Consider the following 7,316-nt stretch of genomic DNA (forward strand, 5'->3'; position numbering starts at 1 on the left):
AGTGCTTGTAAGTAAGACCTCTGGGGGAGAGCAGCTTTAGGAGGTTAAGTAAATCTTGTAGTGGACAAAGGCCAAATCAGATGGGACACAGAGGGGGTCTGTTATGACTCACTTCATCATTCAGCAGCTGGAATAAAGGGATGAGGGGGGATGATACCTGCTTGAGAAGCACAAAACATATGTGCATTAGTATTTATCTCCTCCTCTGCCCACAGTTGAGCGTTGTCTAAATTCTTGCATGACGAGGCCAGCAAGTGTATGAGACCAGACAAGCACAGGACGTACGTCACTAAGAGCGCATGGCAGTGGCCCTGGAGCCATGGCTAACTATGAGTGCACTATCATTCGCCACTGTAAGGAAAGACCCAATTAAGAACATTAATTATGCTTCCTTGGCACTAACTCTATCACTCTCTTTTTAGCCTGAAGAGCATTTAAGTCTAAGGTCTTGGCTGCATGCTCCCTCTCATGCTTTAATCCAATCTAGTAGACGAAGTTTGTCATGTTTGGCAGAACTGGACTTTCTGGGATAAGTTGGGATATCCAGATGGACAGAGTAGGAGAGTTGAGCTCATCCACAGGGTAAGGATGTGTAGTCGCACAGAAAATGCAGTGTGATCTCAAAGACTAATTCTACAAGGTTTTCCTAATGCACTGTGAAAAACCTGTGAGGGAGGCAGATGCAACATGGTTCATGTCAGCATGCCTCACAGCTCTTTGCTGACACAGAAAATGCTAAACTGATACAAGCCTAACGTCAATTAGAATTTCTAAATACAGTAAAAGTGAATGTGTGCATTAATCCTCTGTGTACACTAATATCAATTATAGGGAGTGAAATGTGCTTCCCTTGTTCAAATCTATATACTGCCCAAAGCATGCTGCCTTAATATATAAAGTGTTTTATTTGTGAAGTTTCCTTTTACTTCAGACTTAGTTTCTCTGCCTTTGCTCACTAATTAGTAACATAATTAGAATTACTGACTGTCATACAAAGATTTCTTTTTTCAGCTACATGGTGATGGTTTTAGAAGGGTTTTTCTCAGCAAGTAACCAATTTCCATTGTGACAAAAAACATTAAGATTTTCATACAAATGTGTCTCTGTAAGAGAGGAAATGACAGTCCAATTAAGGACACAAGGTTGTTTGGTTTAAGATTTGATTAAAACTGCTGCAAAAAAGAAAAAGATTTGATATGAAGGAGATCTGTTTTGAATATGAAATGCTTCATTAGAGCCTGGACGATAGAGATGATACAGCTCTACACTATGTTAGCTGATTTCATGTCCTTGTTCAGTTAGTGCACTATGAAAAATGAATGATAATTGTGAACAGTGTCAGTCAGTCGGCGTTGCGTGTCTCAACCTGATGTTTAGTCTAATTTAGTTGTGAAAGTGGCTTCAGCATGAGCTCCTATTCTGGCCAGACTGGGACAATGTTTCGTTGATTTTATCCATCCAGTTTGTGTTTTACCCAGGCTTACACATTCATGTCTTAACCTCAAATTTGGACACAAATAGCATTAACCTCCTAAGACCCGAACCCTTCCACGGCATACATTTTTAATTTCTCTTTGATATTTGGACATATTGGGGCCCAATGAATGTAAAGCAACCACAATGTATTTGTAGTTGTGGTTGCTCGTTTTCTTTTTGTTTTGCTTTGTTTATTTGTCTCTTTTAATTCTATGTTGTTGTACTTTTTTAACATGTTCAAAATAAAGATTCAATCAATCAATCAATCAATCAATCAATCAAAAAAACAAAGAATTACTTCCTTTGTTTGTTTGTTTTTTTTTACCTGATTTGTTGTTTCTAAGAAAAATGAGAGCCACATATGAGGATATTCGTTTAAAATTTCGATAGACCAGTAGCAGTATAATGTCCTCGTAAGTGAATATCAGGCCCTTGTAGAGCAAAATGGAGTATTTTGGTCTAAAAAACCCAAAATGTGATGTCCACATATGTGGACGCCAGGTCCTAGGAGGTTAAAGAATAACAATGTGTCAATCATTAAAAAAAATCAGGATCAATAAGTACAAATGTGCTAGACATTAATGTCATAGTTTGTGCCTTTGGCAAAGTATCCTGATGGTCATGACAAGGTCACGTCTTTAGGACATACCGCGTTATTGTGCTGTTACAGTTTCAGCAGTAATCAAATATCAACATACACTCGGATATTATAAAGTTTATCCAAAAAGTTTATCCAAAACATGTACATGTTCAAGTTCAAACAGTTCTTCTGCTTGCCTTCAGGGCATGCAGAATTAAAGCACTTTATTTCAGAGGTCTGCATCTGCACTGAGCATTTCCGATATAACCACTGCTGGACAACACGGTACATGGATTTAAAGTGTAACATTATCATAAGGAATGTGGTCCCTTAAACACCGCGGACTGAACAAGTTTGTCTTTTATGAATGAATGAATCTTCTGCTGCCCCGACCTGTAGCTCCGAACCAAACACAACTCTTAAGATGATCCTGCTCATAAAATATTCCCAGATTACCAGACCTCAGTTTTCATGGCCAACAGAACATTAACATGCTTATTGCTCTCGCCGATTATCCTCACTATGTACGGTACATTAGCGAACTGTACGATTGGCCAACCCCCTGCCTGTGCAATCAACAGAGAGCGTGAATGAATGATCAGCCATTAGCAGGTCGGGTGTGAACTGTGAAAATGGGCTCTCACACCAATGACTGCAGGAGGCCTTGATTTGCTTTAGCCTAGCTTAGCAACCTGCTAGCAAGGACCGAGCGGTTGTTAACACTGTGGCAGTGCGTGAGCTAGCGTTAGCCTGCCCAATGTAATGCAGTGGAATACGGACTAGTGTAGCGTGTTGAAGCCCAGTCTAGTGGAGTGCTGTGTGCAAGATCATAGTAAGACTCCTTGCTAGCATATGCTTGTGTTTAATGCAGCGACCTGCTTCTGCATGGTGAGTTTACACATACCCTGCAGTGAAGGTAGTGTGTGTGTGCGTGTAATATCAGTAATCAGTGTACCTCACACAGACAGAGTATAACTAGGCCCGGTGTGGTGAGAGTGGCTGAGACCAGCTCTCTGCCAGCCCAAGTTGACTGTTTCAGCCGCTTTGTGTGTGTTTGTGGTCATGGATACTAAGACTGGAGGCTCCACCTTCAGATGCCGTCTAGGCAGCCAAGGCCCCTCAAGGTCCAGGTAATGGGGAGAAGTGTCTTTGTTTGTGCTGTCTTCTCTTCATGGTGCATTTTATTTATTTATTTTAGAGAGTGGGGGGTCCTTTAATACCCCTGTGAGTTTTCTGTGTGTGTATGTGTGTGTCCTCCTGCCTGTGCAAATGTTAGTTTAATGCATTTATGACCTTTATGCAGTACACATGAGGAAAGCAAAGAGAGGAACTCGGTTATCAGTGTTACAGGAATGCTGCAGAAAGGGTGCACGGGGCTTTGTGTGTGCCAGTGTTTGTGTGGCTCAAGCAGTGTTGGTCTGCTCTCTGTGGATCGGATGCTATTAGAGTTACCAGCATGAAGGCAGCAACATGTCCAGGGTCAAGAGAAGATTTCTGATGGACAGGGGGGAAAAAGTGCCAAGTGATCCTCTGTTGCGGTTTGTTGAAGTAAATGTAAAAAACCCAAACAATAAAACACAAGGAAATAGAGAAGGGATTCACTTGTGAGGAAAGTAAAGCAAAATGGGTATTGTGTGAAATGTTGTTGTATCTAATTGAAATAGAAAATGCTGGGAAAAGTAAGAAGGAATTTATTAAACCAGATTTTTAAAACAGTTTTATTCTTTTTAAACTGCTAGAGATAAAGGAGACGGTAGTTCAAACAAGCCAGAGCCAACGGCACATTAGTCACAATGAAGAAATCAAGACCGTTCTGATCATACAATTTTCCACTTTATCTTGTTTGACAGTGTTGAGAGACCGGCGTGAGAGGGGTGAGAAAGCGTGATACTGTATTTCAGCATCATGCTTATTTGGTTTTTCCACCTTCACACCCCAGTCAAATTTCACGGCGCAGAACCACAGCTGCATGACGGTTCATCGTAGTCCCTCGAATCAGTGGACCAGAGTGGACCCGAGGCCGCTGACTGAGCACACAGCTCGCTGGTATTAGCTCAGCGCGCTGGCGTCTGCAGTGTGCATGGTTAATTCGGCTGTTGTTGTCGCTTATGTGTGTCCCAGTGGAGCCAGGACGCGTTGGTTCGCAAGCCTGGTTTTAGTTCCACTCACTAGTCTACATGCACACATGGAAACTGATGTGAGATCCCTCTGGGCTCTTCCATCACTTCATGTGTGAAAAACCTGAAACTCTTATCTGATACTGACTACATTAGTTTGGTATTTTGTATTTGATTGATGGCGACCATTGAGGCTCAGAATATATATACATATTTTGTTTTTGTTTTGTTTTTTTTTCTTTGCACGAGCTTCCAGGTTTATTTCTGAGTTAAAATAATTGGCTCATCTATACTGCAGGCTAATACATTTCCCTCTACATGAACATATTTTGAGACGTAACTCAACTAATTGTAAATTATGCTTATCATTAAACTTTTAAATGATGTGTTCACATTGTATTTGTTTCAGGTGCAATAATAAAAATATGTATGTGTATTTATGGGGGCTGATGCAAGACAGTAAACACGCATATAACCTTACATTTCAAGGTCAAGCAGCTCTTTCTGTTTTCTATAATGATGACCTCTCTGTTCCCTGTCACTGAACAGCTTAAGGACCTCAGATCCCACTGTCATATTCACATCACAGCACTTACCCAGGCTACCCTGTCCATCACCAGAAACAAACATTTCATTATCATTCTAAATCACTGGCAGATCACTAATTCATCCCTCATGCACTCAGATTTAGGCATATTTTTTTAATAATTCAGTGTTATTTGTTCATTCAGTGTTCTTCCTTACATTAACATCTCACTTTCTGCATCCTTACTGGCTCATCTTTGTGATGTGACCAGTGGCTGTGTGATAAGAAGGCTAAATAATGAGTAAGCTTTAAAACAAGTAATGGTTGAGCTTTACTATCAAACTCTCACACTGGGGATTTGTAGATTAGTGTTGCTTTTTGATTCCACACCCTCAACCCGTTGATGTGGCGTTGTATAGATGTTGTTGCCCTGATCATCATTCAGGCTTGGAGTCATAATAATGAGCAACAGGATGGGTGCAGCAAGAGACGGCGAGACAAATACTGGGTGCATGTGATGTTAAGTGTAAACTCTCTTAACTGGATTCACCTGATTTGCGCCTGTTCATGCCCCAGTGTGCTCAGGCATGCTAGCTGTTCAGCACCCAGGCTCATTATAAGGCCTAATTCAATTGACCTGGGGATGTAAACACATCTGTACGCAAATATAAGCAGGCCAATTTGGAGTGCCGCGACACTGAGCTGCAGTGATTTGTTGTACCGAGAGGATAATCAGCACAGAGCCTGAAAAGTAATAGTGAGGAGGCAGTAGCAATAAAGTAGTTACTGTCTGCTCAGGGACAAAAAAAAAAAGATGAAGGGGTGGTGGTGAGGGGTGGGGGCAGTGCGAGCTCAGCTAGTGTCCCATGCTTACTTGGGTGTAATGACCCATCAGTGGTGACATCTTGTTTCATCAACTTCTGCTTCCTTTCACTTGTCTATCTGGGCTGGGTCTCTCCTTATCTGCTGCCCTTCTCCCCTCCTGCCTACTGAAATCTGTCTTCCTCTCTCGTGTTTTCATTTTCTGTTGGCCTGTATCCACTTCTCCTTTCGGCTAGATGTAAAGGGTTACCCTGAACCACATAGTGGAGGACGTACAGTTTCAGAGCATCTTGTATTCTGTGGGAAGGATCAAAGACCCATTGATTTTTTTTTTTTGAAATCTAAATTAGCGGGTAATAAATTTGATTTTGTAATTGTTATACAGATCAATTTAGAGCAAATACCAGTATTTAAAAGTGGAACAAGCTTGATTAAGTTATCACATAATTTTGATAATCCAGTAATCGTGTAATTCTTTTAAAGCAAAATAGCAAAAAAAAACCTCCTGTGACACTAAATTGAATATCATTTGTTTGGGTTTTCATCATATGAGATGCAAGATGCCATCGTGCACCTGTGGAACTGAAATGGATTGTGACAAAACAAGAAAATTATTGCCATAATGACCGGCAATTAAAGTAATAGCTTATCGATTATTTGAATTCTAATTATTGCATGGTTTTAATTTTTTGTAGTTAGCAAGCTGGCTTGACCTTCGCTACATGTCATACCCCTGCTGTCTCTCTCCATGTTTTCTGTCTGTATCTAATACACAATATAAATGCACACTTTTTTAATTTTATTTTTTAAATATCCTGGACAGACAGACGTAAGATAGGTGAAGTAAGAGGAAGCAGTGTGAATCAAAAACAGTATAACGACATTGTAACTGTTTTTGTCAGATGTGTGTGTGTGTGTGTGTGTGTGTATGCGCGCACATGTACGCTTGTGTGTGTGTGTGAATGTGTGTGTATGGGAAGAGGCACGGGGGCCGAGCTGACGAGGCCTCTCACTGGGATACTGGCAGGCCTTACTTGCCGCAGGCCCAGCTCTCAGCTCCACCTCTGACAGGCTTCATACTTATTGCTCAATGACATTCGATGTTTTCCTTCAGTTTGCTGTAAGATTGATTTCTCAGATATGTTTGAAATATCTCCAGAGCCCTAGAGCGTGGTGACTGGCACAGTGGCACAGAGAAAGAGAGAGAGACAGAGAGGTGGTGCAATCGGGGAGTAGAGGAGAGGGTGGTGTGTTCGAGGCTAAGGATAAGTTGTAAGGAAGAACAACAGTGTAGAATTCTCCAGTTTTGCATGAATGGGAGGACGTCTTTATGATCCTTTTAGCTTTTGAACTTTTTGCCATCTTTGAAAATTTAGCCAACTGAAAATTTACAACACAACAGAGAAGCATGAGCTTGTTCATTCATTCAGTTCAGTTTTATTTTTATAGCTCCAAATCACAGAAACGGTTGCCTCAAGGCAAAGACAGTAAGGTAAAGACAATAATACAGTGAACACCCCAACAATCAGATGAGCCCCTGTGAACAAGCACTTGATGACAGCGAGAAGGAAGATCTCGGTTTTAACAGGAAGAAACCTCCAGCAGAAACGGGCACAGTCAGGTCTTGGGGGGAGGGGATAAAGTGGAGTGTCTGGAGCGCATACCTCAGCAGCATTCTCTCAGCAGTGAGCTTTTGGTTTCCGTTTTCACCCATTTTTCCTGCCTGTGTGCACTTCCAGTATCAAATGAATGCCTGAACAATCTTCCTCAAAATAATACCAGAAAACAGTAGAAA

The sequence above is a fragment of the Neolamprologus multifasciatus genome, chromosome 1 (genome assembly GCF_963576455.1).
Source record: "Neolamprologus multifasciatus chromosome 1, fNeoMul1.2, whole genome shotgun sequence".
Lineage (NCBI taxonomy): Eukaryota > Metazoa > Chordata > Actinopteri > Cichliformes > Cichlidae > Neolamprologus > Neolamprologus multifasciatus.